Source organism: Vulpes vulpes, chromosome 7 (assembly GCF_048418805.1).
Source record: "Vulpes vulpes isolate BD-2025 chromosome 7, VulVul3, whole genome shotgun sequence".
NCBI classification, from domain to species: domain Eukaryota; kingdom Metazoa; phylum Chordata; class Mammalia; order Carnivora; family Canidae; genus Vulpes; species Vulpes vulpes.
The window spans coordinates 75,810,585-75,829,334 of NC_132786.1; the positions used below are offsets into that span (position 1 = coordinate 75,810,585).

Consider the following 18,750-nt stretch of genomic DNA (forward strand, 5'->3'; position numbering starts at 1 on the left):
GTTTCCATTTGTCTTTATTAAGTAATAAGCCTTTATATCCTGAAGTTATGGTATTTATGTATGAAACTCTACCTTTTTATCCCAATTACCTATACTACCCTACACCCTACTGACATCCTCCATTTCTAACTATTACCTGGACTGCCTCCTCTCTAACATTTTCCAAAATGGCCAGTCTGGGATATCCGGTCACTGCTTTCCTAAGTTGGATCCACCATTTCTGCCCTTCTTCTTTTGTTTACTGATGAATTTTTAGAAAATTATTCCTCAAATAATTCCTAGAAAGAGTATATGGAGAGAAGAACCTGTAGGGAAGGGAGGAAGGTGGCAAGATGGTGCTGGGAAGCACTATGGTTTGTGTGGACAACAGTGAGTATATGCGGAATGGGGACTTCTTACCCACCTGGCTACAGGCCCAACAAGATGCTGTCAACATCGTTTGTCACTCCTAAGGCCCACAGCAACCCTGAAAACAATGTGGGCCTCATCACACTGGCTGTGTGACTGTGAAATGTTGACCACCACACTCACCTGTGACCCCGGCCACACTCTTTCCAAGCTCCACACTGTCCAACCCAAGGGCAAGATCACCTTCTGCACTGGTATCCCCGTGGCTCATCTGGCTCTTGAAGCACCGGCAGCGCAAGAATCACAAGATGCGCATTATTGCCTTGGTGGGAAGCCCCGTGGAGGACAACGAGAAGGATCTGGTGAAACCGGCTAAACGTTTCAAGAAGGAAAAGGTAAATGTTGACATTATCAATCTTGGGAAAGAGGAGGTGAACACAGGAAAGCTGACAGCCTTTGTAAACACATTGAAGGGCAAAGATGGAACCGGTTCGCACCTGGTGGCAGTGCCCCTGGGCCCAGCTTGGCTGAGGCGCTCATCAGTTCTCCGGTTCTGGGCTGGCTGGCAAGGTGGTGCCATGCTGGGTCTTGGTGCTAGTGGCTTTGAATTCGGAGTGGATCCCGGCGCTGATCCCCAGCTGGCCTGGCCCTCCGTGTTCTAGGAAGAGCAGCGGCAGCGGCAGCGGCAGGCCGAGGAGGCCCGGGGGGCGGGGGGGCTGCGGCCCCTGCTGCTGAGGCGGGGATGGCTACGGCTGGGGCCCAAGGCTGGATGACGCCCTGCTCTAGGTGACCATCAGCCCTCAGGAGCTGGGCCGCAGCGGGCTCCCCGACCTAAGCAGTATTGCCTGTGCCATGCAGATGTCCCCGCAGGGTGCAGAGTTCGGCCAGGCGGAATGAGCTGACACTGATGCCAGTTCAGCCATGGACACATCTGAGCCCGCCAGGGAGCAGGATGCTTATGATGTGCTGCGGGACCCCGAGTTCCTTCAGAGCGTCCTGGAGAACCTTCCAGACGTGGACCTCGAAGCTATTTGAAATGTCATGGGCTCTCTGGCCTCACAGGCCAACAAGGATGACAAGAAGGACAAAAAGGAGGATAAGAAATGAGACTGGGGGCAAGGGTGGCTGAGCCTGCTCAGGGGGCTGTATTGTGTGGGGCGGCAACTAGAGTTAGATATGTTATCTAAAACCAGCACAACTGATGTAGAGCGTGGCAACTTTTGTTTAAAAAAAAAAAAAAAAGGGGGGAACCCTGGCTCAGTGGTTTAGTGCCGCCTTCATCCCAGGGTGTGATCCTGGATGCGGGATCGAGTCCCACGTTGGGCTCCCTGCACCGACCCTGCTTCTCCTCTGTCTGTATCTCTCTGTCTCTCTCTGTATCTCTCATGAATAAATAAATAAAATCTTTAAAAACAAAAAAAGAGTATATGGACTGTGTAAAAATGTGTTGCTTTTATTATGCCATTATATAATGTCTTAGTTTTAAATTATTTTCTTCAGAATATTGAAGCTGTAGTCTTCGCTCATTGTTGCTGATAACAAGCCTGAGAAGAGACTGATTATGGTTTACTTTTAATTATTTTTGATCATTTAAGTAATTTAAAATACTTTTATACTTAAACTATTCATTAAATTATATAATCATTTAGCTATTTTCATTAAAATAAATGAAAATCATAGTTTCCTAACGTCTTCATTCACACATGATATTTTCAGACTTCTTCATTTTTGACAAAGTGGTCAATATTAAAAACTATCTCACTGTGCTTGTAACTTCATTTACCCAACCTATATTTAATATTCATTTATGATTTGTTTCCTCTTCCTAGGCATATATTTATCTTCCTTTAGCCACTGCATTCTTATATCATTTTTTCTTAAGTGGTAGATGCCACTTATTTATTTTAGATATTTTTCTGTATGCGTTTCAAGTAGTGTACTCAAGTGTTTATAGGTTATCTTTTTATTCTTCTTATGGTGCCTAGAGATTTTTATAGTCTGTACAATTGGTAGTAGAATCTATACTTAAATTTTAGACAATTGGGCAGAAAATTAAGTCCTAGAGTTGAGATAATTCCACCTTTTTCTTTTCCCTGCATAGGAGTTCTATCATGTATGTCAGCCATTTCTAATAATGAGGAATTAAAAAGTAATAATAAGGAATTAATACACTGAAAGAGAATATATAGTAACAGACATATTTTCTATTAAGACATCATCAGAATGGCAGAATAGGAGAATATTTGATGCCTCTAAAAGTTAACAAAGGGGGTGCATGGGTGTCTCAGTCAGTTGAGTGTCTGTCTTCAGCTCAGGCCATGATCCCAGGGTCCTGGGATCGAATCCCATTGGGGTCCCTGCTGGGTGTGGGGGGTCTGCTTCTCCTCTCCCTCTGCCCCAACCCCACTCATGCTCTTTTGTGTGCATTCTCCCTCTCTCAAATAAATACAATCTTATGAAAAACATTTATGATCAAAGTGCATTATTTTTTTATTATTATTATTATTTATTTACGAGAGTCACAGAGAGAGAGAGAGAGAGGCAGAGACACAGGCAGAGGGAGAAGCAGGCTCCATGCACCGGGAGCCCGATGTGGGATTCGATCCCGGGTCTCCAGGATCGCGCCCTGAGCCAAAGGCAGGCGCCAAACCGCTGCGCCACCCAGGGATCCCCAAAGTGCATTATTATGGTATTGATGTAAGAAGCAGTTATACAAAACATATTTTGTTTGTACAATTCAGTTGGGTCAGAAATTAATGTTTCTTTATAAATAGCTAAAATCCTCCAGAAACAATACAAATATCAGGTCTTAGGCCAATGTATGGGAAGGCAGATATTGATAAAGGGGGTAAAAAAGGATTTTTTTAAAAGTATTTTTATAAAATATTATAAGTTATGGGGATCCCTGGGTGGCTCAGCGGCTTAGCACCTGCCTTCAGCCCAGGTTATGATCCTGGAGTCCCAGGATCGAGTCCCACATCAGGCTCCCTGCATGGAGCCTGCTTCTCCCTCTGCCTGTGTCCCTGCCTGTTTCTCTCTCTCTCTCTCTCTCTCTCTCTCTGTGTGTCTCTCATGAATAAATAAATAAAATCTTAAAAAATAAAAATAAAAAATAAAATACTATAAGTTAATGTTCAATGCTAGATATATTTGCATTGATCACTGTTATTTGGGAAAGTCTTTTGCTCTGTGCATAACAGTTTTTGATGAAAACAAAATACTTGAGCTTCCCAGGTGAGAGTTTGTTCTCTGTACTTAAGTACTTTATATCCCCAGGGTCCTACTCTCAAAAGATGTTGAAACTAATTGATGGAAGTGTATGATTTAGAAATTTCATCACATTTTAGTGAAACTTACTTGTATCTAATGAAAATTTGGAAAACAAAACAAGCTTCATTCCTGGTCTGCTATAAAAGTAACATACTTTTTAAAGAACATGTATATAATTGATGCTAGATCATTTAAAGGAAATGCTTTATATGTGATCTGGTTAATGTCATTCATTAAAGTAATGAAGGGGTTTGAAAAATAATGCAAAGGATAAATATCCATCTACAAACTCATCATAGCTCTTATTACAATCTAGCTTAACTGAATTATTCATAATAGTATTGGTTTTTTTGTCCATTGTTTATGCTATTGCCAACTTCTTGGTTTTATTATATCTGTTTATTATTTTACCATGAGCAGTTAGTTTCTTGGCACATTTTTTTCTCATTTTCATGAAACTTATAGTAATATGATCTCTGAATCCCATGCAAAGTCCACAGCATATCTCTGCCACTCCCAGGGAGCTGTCGTCCTTCATAGACTCTGTGGCTGTTCCTTCTCTATACAAGACCTTCCTGTACCACATGAAGTGAGAATGGTACCTGAGCATCAGAGGACATTACTGCCTCACAGAAATGACATATGACACTTTTGACAGAGTTTCTCCGGATGAAAGCAGTTACTTATATTTGCTGAACTTCAAAGGTATTAAGTTCAGTTTTCTGAATTCAGGAAAATGTTTTAAACATATGGCATTATCTCTGCCAAAGTTTAATCAAAGAAAAACTGCCATGGGATATTCACATTTATAAGGAAATAAGTATAAATTATGAGACTAATTAATTTAGCAAGTGTTTTTTCTTCCTATGAGCAGATTTACTTGTATCTGTGGTAATACTCCTTTTCTTTTATCAAGGCAAGATATAAAATATATAAAAAATATATAATTATTTGGGCAGCCTGGGTGGCTCAGTGGTTTAGTGCTGCCTTCAGCCCAGGGCATGATCCTTGAGACCCAGGATCGAGTCTCACCTCAGGTTCCCTGCATGGAGCCTGCTTATCCCTCTGCCTATGTCTCTGCCCTTCTCTCTCTGTGTGTCTTTCATGAATAAATAAATAAAATATTAAAAAAAGAAAAATATATAAGTATTTGTATACATACATATATACATACACATACATAACTAGTTGTGCCTCGTCTCTGGGAAAAACAGAGGCAATTCTATGAGAAACATCGAGGCAATATTGAAGATGAAAAATGATGCTATGATTCACCAAATCACCGGAGGGATCTTCTCTGCCCAATAGTGCTTTTACTCTTTGGGCTCCCTTCTTAAGAACACCTTGCAAACACCTCTTTTCTTTAGAGCTTAGTTTTGTTTTCTGTGTTTATATCAATGAAAAGCCTATGGATTTCCATTCACAGGCAAGCATGTCATCCTATCATCCCTGGTTTTGTCCTTATTTTTCATTTTTGAGCTATTCAACTTTTAATATTCTGCAGATAGTATTTTAGAGATTTGATATTTTGCTTTAGTGATGCCTACTTTTCATCATTATTATCAAACCTTATGATCACCTCCACATTTGTAATCCCTTCCATTTCTTGGGGGCTATCTTAGGTTTCAGCCTACCAGAATACATATATTTTTAAAAATCAAATTTCCTAATAGGCATATTAAAAAGTAATACAAGACAGGTAAACTTAATAGTATGTATTTTAACCAACCTTGATGAGGGTTAGGTAAGGAAACTAACTAAGTGAATAACTTCCCATTGTGGCAGAGTGAAATGAAGAAAACTTGGTGAGAGTTTGAAATGTTATCATTGGGTTTGTGGTATTATAGGCATAAACATAAACCAATTTGGGGATCCTCTTGGGTTTCAGCATTCCTTATAGTAGCTTAACCCAAGGATAATTTATTATATATTTTCTATGAAAACCTTATTTCTAAACCATGAAACTTAGAAGAGAAAAATGCTAATATAGTGAGTGGGGTCCTCTGAATAGCAACAACTTAAGATTTCACTGTTTTTTATTGCTTTTATTATAGTACCTCATTTTAATTCTGGGCAAATGTGAATTGACATTTTAGGCTGTTAACCTCTCCTCTTCAAGCTGCTTTCTCTCTTCAAAGGAATGCATTGAAGCACCTGTCCTTAGGTATTTATCACTTGATTCCGACATCCCAGTATTCATTTGATAGATTAATAGACAAAACTGCTAGTGCTAATTTCTTTCTTCCCATGACTTTCGGCACAAGTAGATAATTTTAGAGCCATTTTCTATAGTTCTTGGAATAATTTTAAGAAATGTACTGGTAAAGTAGACTGGTAGCTTCTTTGAGGCTAGTTTTCATGCACCTAAAACCCTGTAAGTTTTTTCATTGCCCAAATTACTCTCAATATTAGACCTTTGTAGAAATTGTAGGCTGCTGCGCTCAAGGTTCTTCTATTAATCTGATTATCTTTTGCCATATTAATGTGCTTTGGTTGGCTAAATATAATTAATTTTTTTATAATTGATGTGATTTTGAGTTTGGGAATATAATCAACCATATTTTAAAATGAATTATAAAGCAAATACTAATTTTATATTATGCCATCCAAACATAGAGTGTATACATTGATTTCCATGAGTACAGGATGATAACTTTTGACTTCATTTTATTTTTAATTATTTTTTTGAGAAGGAGAGAGACAAGGGTGGGAGCGGCAGAGGGACAGGGAGAGAGAGAATCTTAAGTAGGCTCCACCTGAGCATGGCTCAACACAGGACTCGGATCTCACGACCCTGAGATTATGACCTGAGCTGAAATCAAAAGTTGGACAATTAACCAAACCAACTGGGCCATGCTGGTGCCCTCAGGATGATGACATTTTTTCTTTCAGTCCCTAATCGCCATCTCACATCTTTCAGATATTATGCTCTTGATAAATGTTTGAAGGAAAGGGAGGAAAGAAGATTCAGGACAGGGACTCTGTGGTAAGGAAGAAGTCACTCCCATTTTTGCTCAACTTCAAGTTTAGGTAATCATTGAAAGATTTTAAAGCTCTCTAACCAGGTCAGATCTAGAATCATAGCTCTTGGATAGCTACTATTGAATAAAATATAGTACAAGCCAAAATATGAGTTGCACGTATTATTTCCTATTAATGCATAAGTAATTATCACAAACTCAGCTTAAAACATTGATGTAGTTTGTAATTCCTATAGGTAAGAAATCTGGACATGGTGAGACTAGACAGTCTGCTCAGGATCTGACAGGGTTAAAATCAAGGAGTCCTCTGTGGTTGTGGTTCCCATGTGGGGATCAGGATCTTCCAAACTCACTGGTTTATTTCCTTGAGGTTGTAGGATAGAGGTTATTGTCCTGCTAGCTATAAATCTGGGACAGCTCTTGGCTACTATAGGTAGTTCCTTACTACTTGACCCCCTGATATAGACTGAACTGTGTTAAATTCAAATGTTGAAGCTCTAACGTCCAATGTAGCTATTTTGAAGATAGAGCTTTTAGGAAGTAATTAAGGTGGAATGCAGCCATAAGAGTCAGATCCTAAATTGGTGGGATTGGTGGCCTTATAGAAAGAAGTGAACACATCAAGTAGGAGGCTGTATGCAAGTCAAGTGGAGCTCTCACCGGAACCTGACCATGAACCTTGATCTCAGATTGGTGAAAAAAGTGTTCTTTAAGCCACCTAATCTATGGTGTTTTGTTATGGCAGCTTGTGGTAGGATACCCAACATGGGCATTTCACAGCAAGGATGTTTGCTTTTATTTTCTCTGACCAGCCAAAGAACATCCCTTACATCCTCTTCCCTCAGCAGGTGAAGAAAATTAAGGGCTCATGTGGTAGCCCTTCACAAGGTCAGCAGACTTGTGGTCTTAATTAACTATACCTGTAAAATCCCTTCCCAGCAACATCTAGATTATTGCTTTATTGGATAACTGGGTGGTGTATGGATACCAGAGGCTGGAATCTTGGGGGCCATCTTAGGTTTCAGCCTACCAGAATACATATATTTTTAAAAATCAAATTTCCTAATAGCCATATTAAAAAGTAATACAAGACAGGTAAACTTAATAATATGTATTTTAACCAATATATCTAAAATATTTCAAAATGTAATAAGTAGCAAATTTTTAGCAAGATATTTTTTATTTTTTTCTTGCAAGGTGTTAGAAATCCTGTATTTTATGATCTCAGCATATCTCAATTCTGACTCTCCATATTTCAAGTACTCATAACCACAAGTGACTAGTGATTACCTATTCAACAACATAGATCTAGACAATTATAGATAAATCTCAGTCAATTATAAGAATAAATACAGGCTAGCTACCTTAAGAATTTAAGGAAGAAAGAGTGGCATCCAATATCTAATAAGTCTGGGAGGTTACACTGAAAGTAAACTCCAGGGCTAATTGCAAACATCCACATTATTGGATGTACTTTACTTTCAGCTTGAATTTAGGTTTAAATAATAAAGTATATTGAAATTAATTTAAAAAGGAAAAATGTAGTTCACAAAGTTTAAGTAGAAAGAAAATTTTGCTGGTCTTTTATTATTTCTTCTACTTAAATCTTATTTATGAATAATTTATTTGTAATTCTAGTTTTAAATTCATATAGTTTTAAATTTCACCCAAATTCTACTTTCATAGCATCATTTTCATAATTAGTAAATATTTAATTTACCAAAAATTCATATATAGATGGGGCCATTGCTTAACATAAACTCTAGTGAACAGGGAATTGTTTCTTTAACTTGTACAGAGGGCAGTGAAACATCTTTGTATATTTTAGTGGTGTAATGATATTTAAGTTTTAATCCTCAAGCAAGTCATATGTTCTCCTATTTTACAAACAGCATAAAGTCTGAGTTAACAAATAACACGCATTTATGTTGACCTCCTTTAAGTGCAGTCTGAGTTGCAATGATAACAGAGAAGACTGCTTTTATTATTGATACTATATTCTTTTACATTTCATGTAATAACAGTATTTATTTTCCTGAGGAAGAAAATTATTTTTAACAAAGATTAGAATACCCAACGCCTGCATTAATAACCGCAACATGATAATTCCTATCAATGAACTTTAAATATTATTAAACAGTGTAATTATTACATAAACATGTGACACGGTCTTAGTTCATTAATAGCATTTTCCTGATTTGAGCACTTTACCTTTTATTTATTTTTTTTAAGATTTTTTTAAAGATTTTATTTATTCATTCATGACAGAGAGAGAGAGAGAGAGAATGAGAGAGGCAGAGACACAAGCAGAGGGAGAAGCAGGCTCCATGCAGGGAGCCTTAAGTGAGACTTGATCCTGGTCTCGAGGATCACGCCCTAGGCTGAAGGTGGCGCTAAACCGCTGAGCCACCGGGGCTGCCCAACCACTTTACCTTTTAATTGAAATAATACCAAGCTACTTCTTGGTGTCATTGATAGAAATATATAATTAATATTAATAGAGATGTAACTGTCCCACTCAGTAAATTTAAAATTTTAAAAGTCTTTGCAAAGCCTCCTGTTTAATTGCTTTCCTTAGCCTCTTTGACCACATGTTTGGAATAGTAAAGGCATTTCATCTCATCAATGTTCCTACCTAGTCTGCTGAGGGAATTTTTTGCATGGATCTCAATTCACGTTCTTTACCACAGACTATTGAGTGGAAATTATTCTGTGTTTGGTTTGGTTTTTTGCGTAAATGGCATTGTGCGTGGGCCCTCAAAATTCTAGGTTGTTGACACATATGCCTCCTTAAAATATGAAGGAAAAATATGCTACAAAACATCTTTTACTCACACAATTGCCCTTTTGTTTTGAGACTGGTGAGCAGGGTTAGAGTAAGTAGAGAAAGAAAAAAAATATTTGAGGAAAGGAAAAGGAAGGAGGAGAGAAAATACTTAGTGATGAACAGAAGGAATACTGCCCTGAATATCTATTCTGAAGTATATTCCTTAGGACCAGCCATGTGCCAGCAATATATTTCAACCAGAATTGTCTTCTCTAGTCACACATTTTTGGTTCTTGGCTCTACGACCAAGCTCAACTCATTAGCTCCACTACAATGGACTTATAAAGGTCTTAAAATATTGACGCCGTGCTTTCTTCAGGCTTCTGCCATCCCGTCACACTTTCACTAAAACCCCTTGAAAGAGGTTTTTTTTAATTTCTTTTCTTTTTCACATTTTATTTTTCTACTCTGAGTTAAATTTATTCTAGTCAGGACTGTGGACTGCATTTCTGTATCATTAATGACAAATGCAGTAATGAACGCTCAGTCCTTAATTTTATCAGCTGCATGTGACTCTTTAAAACTAACCCTTTCTTAATTCATTTTCTTTACTTTGCTTTTAAGATTGCATCCATTTTTAGTTCTCTCTGTTTAACTGAGTCGTTTTTACTGATTCTTCCATACTTTCCCAAGCTCCAAATATCCACATGCTTCTCTAATTCTACTGAGTCCTTAGAATCTGATCTCCTCTTATAAAATAAATTTATATATCATTTATAGTGGGTGTCTCAGCTGTCCTGTGTCCCGTTCCTCCACACACCTCTGATTTCAGATGTGCCTATTGTGAATAGTCCCATACAAGCTCAGAATCCTTATAGTGACAGTGTTCCACCTCACTTATGCTCTATTTGCTGCCCCAGATCTTCAGGAGTATCTTTGATGCTAAGAAAGAGTAGCTGAGATGTCCAGGGTGACATAAAACTCCTAGGAGCAATTCTCAAATAATGGTGGAGAATAGGAGATCAGTTCCCCAGGCTTCTATCATTCAGGTGGAATTTTCTAGAAAATATCGGTACATTTCTCCAGAGGTTCTTGTGGAATCAAACATTAATTTGATAATGAACATTTATTTTCAAGTTTGTTTTCCTTCTCTATCTCACTCTTTTGCTTTCTTACTGCTACCTCTACTTGCAGAGGTCCCTTATAACTGAATTACTGCAAATCTGCTTCTGTCCCATCTCAAATGAAGACACTATCTCTTCTCTAAAATCTTTAAAATTTGTATCTCCAGCATGGGCCTTTGTTACAAATTCCAGGATTTTCAGCAACAAGGCTAATTGCCTATTCAGCCTCTCCACTGAGCTATCTAATAGGAATGTCAAACACCATTACCAGTCTGGTTTAAGCTATTATCATATCTTGCTTGAATTTGTGTCTATGCTGCATTTTACCCCTTTCTTGTAATTTCTCTACACTAATGTCAAAATAATCTTTTAAAAATTAAAGCCAATATTTGAAATTAAAGCCTCTCATGATTTAGAGTAAAATTCAATGTTTTTCTCCTGACCTACAAAAATCAAAAGTCACTTGGCCCTTGGCTACACCTCCTATACCAATTCCCACTCATATGGCTCAAATCACACTGGATTTATTACTATTTCTCTTCTCTTAGATACCTACTTGGTTCATATCATTTTTTTTTATGCTTCTGTTTATATCACCTTATCAAAGAGATCTTTCCTGATTATTTTTCATAAAATAGCACACCTACACATGGTCCCTGTTTATGTCCTTTTCTTGTTTCATTATCTTTATAGAACAAATTAAACGCTGACACATAAGATTCTTCTTATTTCTATTTACTTATGGCTTATCGTAAGGTCCTTGAGGACAAGGATTGTCTGTTTCTTGATTTTTTCATCACCAAGTAACTTCATCAGCTGGAGCAATGCTTGGTACTCAAAATATAATTGAATGAACTGATACCAAATATTTACTTAGTCATTGACTAACTGATAAATATGTACTTCAGAAATTAACATGAAATCCAAACAATGCTAAGATCGTAGAAGAAAAAGGTAGTTAAGATAACACTTTATTTTAGCAGATTTCTATGTGTTATGTACCATTTTGTCTCATGTAAATATTTTTTACTTGTGGAAGTTAAATTTTCCATAGTATTTTATTTCTGAATTCCGGTAAGTAACCAGGAATGTTCATTCACTACTGCCTGGGCTGAGCGTGTGAATTGCTTTAAGCCTTTGTTAGGACTCTCAGGCACATGATAATCTCCGTGCAGCTTGATAGGTGCTTTTGGGACAGAGCCATGAAATCACTCCAAGCACATCCTGTGGTGCCAGGGTTGATGCCTTCAAGATCTCTGTGAGGTGGAAGCTGGGGAGGGAGGGAGGAAAATTTATCAATATGTATGTACATTTATTGTAATCTATTAAATTATCAGGTAATTGATCAAAATCATTCTTAAATTGTAATTGTTCTGCTGATCATTGAAATAATTGTGACTTGAGAGAAGATCAATTAGGATTTTGAAAATATGAATGGGGTTGGAAAAGAATAAAAAAGACAATATTTCCTTTTTGCCACAATTGATTATTTAACAAGTTGACTTCATTAAAGAAGTAAAAATTTATAAACAGGGCAGCCCAGGTGGCTCACCGGTTTAGCACCACCTTTGGCCCAGGGTGTGATCCTGGAGTCCCGGGATGGAGTCCCGCGTCGGGCTCCCTGCATGGAGCCTGCTTCTCCCTCTGCCTGTGTCTCTGCCTCTCTCTCTGGGTCTCTCATGAATAAATAAATAAAATCTTTAAAAAAATTATAAATGGACATAAATAAACTATAATTTTGAGTACATTTCTTATAATATAACTTATTGTTATATATTAATATTATACAATTATGTAATATATAAAACATATTTTAAAAAAATTAGTACTAAAAACATATATCCTGCAAAAGTAAATAAAAAAGTCATTATATGTGAGCAAAAAAGATAATCATAAATATGATATTTGGATGAAAAGGTCTGTTTAATATTTTGTTCTATTTTTATTCACAGTTATTTGAATAGAATCTTCTCCAAATAACATAATTCTTACCTCGAAAATAAACAGTGTTCTTACCTACAGAAGAGCTAAGGGATCAGAATGACATGTTATTATACTAGATCTTAATGTTTAGTAAAATATTAGTGGGTGTTATTAATCATGGTTCTCTACACCAAATTAAGTTTTATTCTCCTTAAATATAATTCTAATTGAGTTAAAAAAATAGAACTCTTGCAGGAAAAACATACTTGCCACAGTGTGATTTACTTTTAGGATCCATGGGTGTGCATGTCATCACTGATTTATAATTTTCTTAAAAAGATTTTATTTATTTATTCATGAGAGACCCAGAGAGAGAGGCAGAGACACAGGCAGAGGGAGAAGCAGGCTCCATGCAGGGAGCCCGACGCGGGACTCGGGAATCACGCCCTGAGCCAAAGGCAGACGCTCCACCGCTGAGCCACCCAGGTGCCCCTATTCCACTGTATAAAAAATAAATTTATTATTTAAAAAAATAATAAAAAAATAAAGGGTTAAAAAAATTTTTTAAAAGACTTATTTATTTATTTATGATAGACATAGAGAGAGAGAGAGAGAGGCAGAGACTCAGGAGGAGGGAGAAGCAGGCTCCATGCACCGGGAGCCCGATGTGGGACTCGATCCCGTGTCTCCAGGATGGTGCCCTGGGCCAAAGGCAGGCGCCAAACCGCTGAGCCACCCAGGGATCCCCTGAAGATTTTATTTATTTAATCATGAGACACAGAGAGAGAGAGAGAGCGAGAGAGAAAGAGAGAGAGAGAGAGAGAGAGAGAGGCAGAGACACAGGCAGAGGGAGAAGCAGGCTCCATGCAGGGAGTCCGATGTGGGACTCGGGGATCACGCCCTGAGCCAAAGGCAGGCGCTCAACCGCTGAGCCACACAGGTGTCCCTGAATTATAATTTTGTATCCGTCCTCTGATTCCATCCTGTGTTCCCCCGTCCTCCTATCCTGGTACAGCTCTCAAAATAAAGCATTTGTCACAGTCAGTACAAGTAAAACCTTTCCTTTGAATCATGGTATCATTTTTGTAGTTTGATTTAAGGGGTCCTTATCCCTAGAATATTATAGTACAATGCAATAAAAGATGTTATGCTTATGTAAAAAAAATCCTAAAAATGCCTATAGGTTTTAAAATAAATACTTTCAAATGTTACATTAAGGCAAAATTGTGCAATGCATGGATCTAAAGATAATTATCTTAAGGTACAACATTGCAAACTATACAATGTGTATGTCTTTATAGATAAATATGGTAGAACTTCCAAATTTAATTGAACAATTATGTACACACTTAAGAAAGTATGATATTTTAAAAATCCACTGCCTGTCACTACAAATACTTATTATAGAGTATTCATAGGTCCATTAGATAGTTTACATTTTCATTGGCTAAGTGATCATGGGAAAAAAATCATATCCAGCTGATCTTGAGGAAATAGAAACAGTTAAATAATATAGAGATGGAGCTCATTATATCTCATGTAAATTCATAGCTAACATTTCTCTTATATATTGCTCGTTGCCAAAATTATATATTAATCCTATAAACAGAAATCAAAAACATAAGAAAAATCATTTTTAGCGTGTCCCAACAACTCACACTGTTACCATTTTCCCTGTGTTCTTTCGGTCTTCATCCAAATGTTAAAATGTATTTTAAAAATCATAATTATAGTTTATAATTATGATAAACCCATGATAAATTCTGTTTTACTTTTTCACATACTACATATTTGATACTTTTTACATTCATTCAACACTCTGTACATATTAACTGGATGCCTACCACGTTCCATAAATTGTCATAAATGAGTTGGTCAAAGATTAATAAGGTTTTTTGTCTTCAAATAGCTCAAAGTATAATAGGGAAATTGACACGAAACAACATGTACATTTATTATAACAAAAGCTATACTGTAATATACCCATTGCAAAGGTGCTAGAAACTAGGGAAAAATCAATTCTGCTACATTTATAAGTGAGTGTCCTAAAGAATGCTGGTTATGCTGCTGAACACAAAAAAATAAGCACATAGCTCATTTTACAAAAACAATTGAATTGCCATGATCTGATAATTAATATCCTTACACAAAATAAATTAGATATGTGAAGTACTAATGCCAGTTTCAATGAATAGTTTAAAATAAGATGTGGGTGTTATGGACTGAATATTTATGTCTCCCCCAAATTTATATGTTGAAACCCTGATTCTGAATGTGATGATATTAGAAGGTAGGGGCTTTGGAAAGTGATTAGGTTTTATGAGGTCATGAGGGTGGGATTAGTTCTCATAAAGAAAAAGAGTAGAGCTAACCTCTCTCTTTGCTATGTGAGGAGACAGTGAGAAGGTGGTCCCCAGCAAACCAGGAAAAGACCTTTTCCTAGGAACTGAATCAGCTGGCACCTTGATCCTGGAATTCCCAGCCTCCGGACCTCTGAGAACTATTGTCTCTTGTTTACGCCACCCAGGTATAGCAGCCTGAACTAAGATGAGGGTTTAATAATGGGATAAGTTTGAGAGGACCCCTTTAGCCATTGGCTATATATCTACACAGTACATAGTAAATGTTCAGTATTCTTGAATCAAATGGATTAATTTATAGTTCCATACTGGTTGAGTGCTGATCCAAGCTGAGAGTGGTTGGAGGGATAATGTGTTCAAGCAACAAACCAGAATGAAGTGATAATAGTTAAATTGTTATAATTCTGTATCATGGGCTTCCCTTTGTTCATTGGAAAAGAAACTCGCCTGTTCTTATGTGCCTAGAAACTGAGCTGGATGACTCTGAAAGGGGGCAGCTCCAGTGTCTGCCTGTCAATGAGGCTGACAGGCATAAATGGGCTAGGTTCCCAACTATATTCAACCCTGATGCAGATTCCTGTCAAGCCAGGGAACAGGAACAAGATACATTGACAGATATCACCAGTGGGAGGATCTGAACAATCCCCCACAGGCCATATACTGTCTGTCACAACTCCTTGAAGGAAAGCAAAGAAGGAACTAGCAGGCATGGCAAATCTAATCTACTTTACTTATTAAGACATGGTCACCTGGGCAAACTATTTGTGTCCAAGAGAACTCTGAAGTTATCTTTGCCAGAATAGGTTCCCACCTCATTTCTCTTCCCCAACCAAATGATTTTCTCTAATTGATAATATCTATATCAAAAATCCCATTTACTATAATGGCAATGCATCCGATACATAAGAAATAAGGATTTTAATTTCCAAGTCCAAAATAAACTTAGTTTATATTTCAAACCATGTAAAACTATTTGCAATTAAACATTTCTTAATTAAAAAAAATTAAACAAATTTGAACAATGGGCTATAAAAAACAGCATCAAAAAGCTGAGAAATGCTGATAACATATTGTAGTTTATTCTTTTGTATTCTAACTGGATTAAAGATTTAACTTTCTTTCTGCTATTCTTTGATACAGAAGGATTTTTAAAATTTTAAGTAAAAATGAAGTATTTGAAGTTAATGCTATAGATATCATTTTTATGGAATGATGATTTATTCCCAAATTATATTCTGAATCTGTATTTGCTATTGTATGTGGAATAGAATTTCCGAATCCTAAATCCTTTAGATGAAAGTCTGTGACCCTCTGAAATAATTCCATCAGCATACATTTAAAGAATTACAAAATGTGCATATTAGAGCAGGTATGATTTAGTTATAATTTATTTATACCTTGTTTTTTCTTTTTAATCTGATTCCTTTATTTCAGGATAATATTCTCTTCAGAGAGCATCACTCAGCTTCTCTTCATGCATGGAGATATAAATAATCTAAAACCAAGCCATAAATGACTTTTCTCTTTAAATTTTTTCCTGTTTTTGTTAATGTGACAGAATGTGTGTGTGTATGTGTGTGTGTGTGTAGGTAGGTACGTAGGTAGGTAGATCTGCCCTCCTCCAATATCCAAAATGTAATAAAGTGAAAGATAATAGAATTTAGACTCAATTAAAGAAATTGACATAGTTTTCCTATTTCATGATATTGGATAGGTAGAAAATAAGGCACCCTAATCACTGGTTTTCAGAATGTAATACACCACATTTCCACCTTTCGACAAATTATTTATTCATCACTTATTACATTTGAGCCTCAAATTAAACTCCATATCACTTTACTTATTAAAATAAAGTTCAATATCTCTTAAGAACACCATCCCTCACTCCATACAATTTTCACAGTTTTGAGTTTTTTTCCTAGCAGGAAAATAAAGTGGGTGGGAAGATATTAGCAATAATGTATCGTTAGTGGGATGGTAGGGATGTCACTTTTGTACAAGAGAGGATTTAATTTGAGAGTTTCTGCTGAACATTGTTCTTTTCAGTTCTTCAGTGTAGTTATTGATACTTTTAGTCTGTAGGAAATTTGAAAGATAAAACTGAACTAATATATATACATATAAACACTGATTTCGGGGTGCCTGAGTGGCTAAGTTGGTTAAGTGCCCGACTCTTGATTTTCAGCTCAGGTCATGATCTCAGGGTTATGGCATTCAGCCCCACACTCACTAGGGAGTCTGCTTGAGATTCTCTCTCTTCCTCTGTACCTCCCCCTGCATGTGCCTGTGCATGCATGCACTCTCTAAAATAAATCTTTTGTAAAAAGGTTTTCATATATGTATACATATGAAAGCATATATATATAATTTCTGTTCCATAACTATACCTAGACACCTATTCATACACATTTATAAATTAACATGTAATATTTACATGTAATATTTTCTAAGCTTCTGCTCCTATTTCTCTTTATTATATTTTAACCAACTGATGGCAAGTTAAACCAATGGTATTCTATCTTTCACTACCAGACTCTTGTATGGTCATTTTTAACTAGTCAGTTAAAGGAAACAGGTGAAACTAAACAATAAGATCTGATTTTTTAAAGGTTTTATTTATTTATTTATTTATTTGAGAGAGAGAGAGAGATTTTATTTATTTACTTATTTGAGAGAGCATGAGCATAGAGAGAGGAAGAGGGAGAAGCAGACTGTCCCCTAAGCAGGGAGCCCAATATGGGTCTCAATCCTGGGCCCCTGGGATCATGACGTAAGCCACAGGCAGATGCTTAGCTGACTGAGCCACCCAGGCACCCCCATGAGATCTGATTTAAATAGGGTCCTGCATCACTTAGAGATGGCCTGAGAACAAATAGCCCTTTTTTCCAAAGTTTCTGCATAATTTTTCATTGTGAACTGTATGATTCCTGTGAAATTTGAGGTGCTTTTTCTAGGCCAATATGTAAGGAATTAACTTAGGTGAGAAAGTGCTTTCCCAATCTAGAAGCAGATTTTTAAAACTTTTTAAAGAATAGTACCCTGATATGATTTCCTGGCTCATTCAAAGTGCTGGTAATGGTTTCCTAGAACATTAATGAACACTACCTTTTGTCATTTAATTCAATTAAGTTTTATGAGGTAAGAACTATGCATAACCTATTTAACATTAAGATATAAAGACCAAATTATCCCCAAAATAAGAGATATCAACCCGGATAGAACAATATCATTGTTTTAGGAATATTCTTTTGTATCTCATTTTCCTCCCTCATAGAAATAGAAATTACTCTCATCTAAAATCACATAGTTTATTGAATGGTTACATGTCTGTCTGTCTGTATGTATGTGTGTATATATATATATATATATTCATATATATGTAATTGTTGGCCTTAACCCTATAGAACCTAAATTTCATAAAAATAAAGGCTAATAGGTATTTTGTAACTTCTTAGGTGGTTTGACTTAATGGTTTTGTGGCTTTATGATGGTGTGAAAGCAATATGTGTTCAGTAAGAAGTATTCTTTAAATTCTGAATTTTGATCTTTTCCTTGGCTAGTGATATGAGGAACCATAGTGATATAGGAGCAGCCCAGCTGCCAATCATGCATGCAATCACAAGGACAAACAACCAATACTCTTACAACTATCCTGCACCAGAACAACCATTTTGTTTTTCAGTATATTACTATAAATTACTATTACTATAAATTATAAATATTCAATACTTTATTATAAAATAGGCTTTGTATTAGATAATTTTGCTCAACTGTAGGCTAATATCAGTGCTCTGAGAACTTTTTAAAAAATATTTTATTTATTTATTTGAGAGAAAAAACGTGAGCAGGGGAGGTGCAGGAGAGGGAGAGAATCTCAAGCTGGATCCTCACTGAGCATGGAGTCTGGCCTGGGGCTTAATCCCAGAACCCTGAGATCATGACATGAGCTGAAATCAAGAGGGATGTTTAACCCACTG

General features: G+C 36.6%; 1 pseudogene; it reads left to right on the forward strand.

The window, feature by feature from the left end:
• Nucleotides 1-319: 319 nt before the first annotated feature.
• On the forward strand, nt 320-1,455 carry LOC112928997 (26S proteasome non-ATPase regulatory subunit 4 pseudogene; annotated as a pseudogene).
• Nucleotides 1,456-18,750: the final 17,295 nt, after the last annotated feature.